The 650-nt window shown below is 35.4% G+C and overlaps 1 long non-coding RNA gene across 1 annotated transcript in view; it reads left to right on the plus strand.

Annotated features, from left to right (window-relative positions):
- The window catches only part of LOC107836031 (uncharacterized), a 2,034-nt gene extending 1,603 nt beyond the window's left edge, over window positions 1-431 (plus strand). The window contains exon 2 of the long non-coding RNA XR_001661886.1: window positions 240-431. This is a non-coding gene — a long non-coding RNA (uncharacterized LOC107836031). The remainder of the gene's footprint in view (window positions 1-239) is intronic.
- The last annotated feature ends 219 nt before the right edge of the window (window positions 432-650 follow it).

The following is a 650-nucleotide window of genomic DNA, read 5'->3' on the forward strand; positions in this document are numbered from 1 at the left end:
TGGGTCGTTCCAGGACAGTCAGCTCAACTTTGCTGAAAACACTGACTATATTTTGAAGAACTGTTCCCAGAGACTCTCTACCTTTTAAGAAGACTTAGTGATCTTGGGGTGACCCAACTAGACTCTAGTTGGGTCACCCTTATGTTTTGAATTTGGGGAAAAAATAATATTTTATTTATCACTACAGAAGTGAATGTGCATATGAAACTGGTGGGTTCGGTACCTCAAAAAAGGTTAAGAACCACTGATATGGTACCTTTGATGCTATTTACTGCAGTGTTTTACATGTCACCAAGACTCTGATAATGCTTTAGGTAATCGGTGTATTAGTATCCAGCACATAAAAAAAATAAATTAATATGTTTTCAAGAGTTTCCAATAGTTTTATGTCCATGTTTTAAAACATTAAATATATTGCAACTTTCTGGACCTGCAGTTTAAATTCCATTTAATGGAATGTTTCTTATGGTTATCTGTCTCCTTCACTTCTGCTGTAATCTGTCAGTCAGTTGGCCAAGGAAGAGAAATGAACAAGTAACAAAAAATCCAGACCATAATGGCAACCACATGAACGCCATATATTATAACTCCTTAAAGGTAATATCAGAAAGCTTACTACCATGTATAATTAATAAACTGCCTTCTGTTGG

Source organism: Poecilia formosa, unplaced genomic scaffold, assembly GCF_000485575.1.
Source record: "Poecilia formosa unplaced genomic scaffold, Poecilia_formosa-5.1.2 Scaffold36, whole genome shotgun sequence".
In the NCBI taxonomy this organism is placed as follows: Eukaryota; Metazoa; Chordata; class Actinopteri; order Cyprinodontiformes; family Poeciliidae; genus Poecilia; species Poecilia formosa.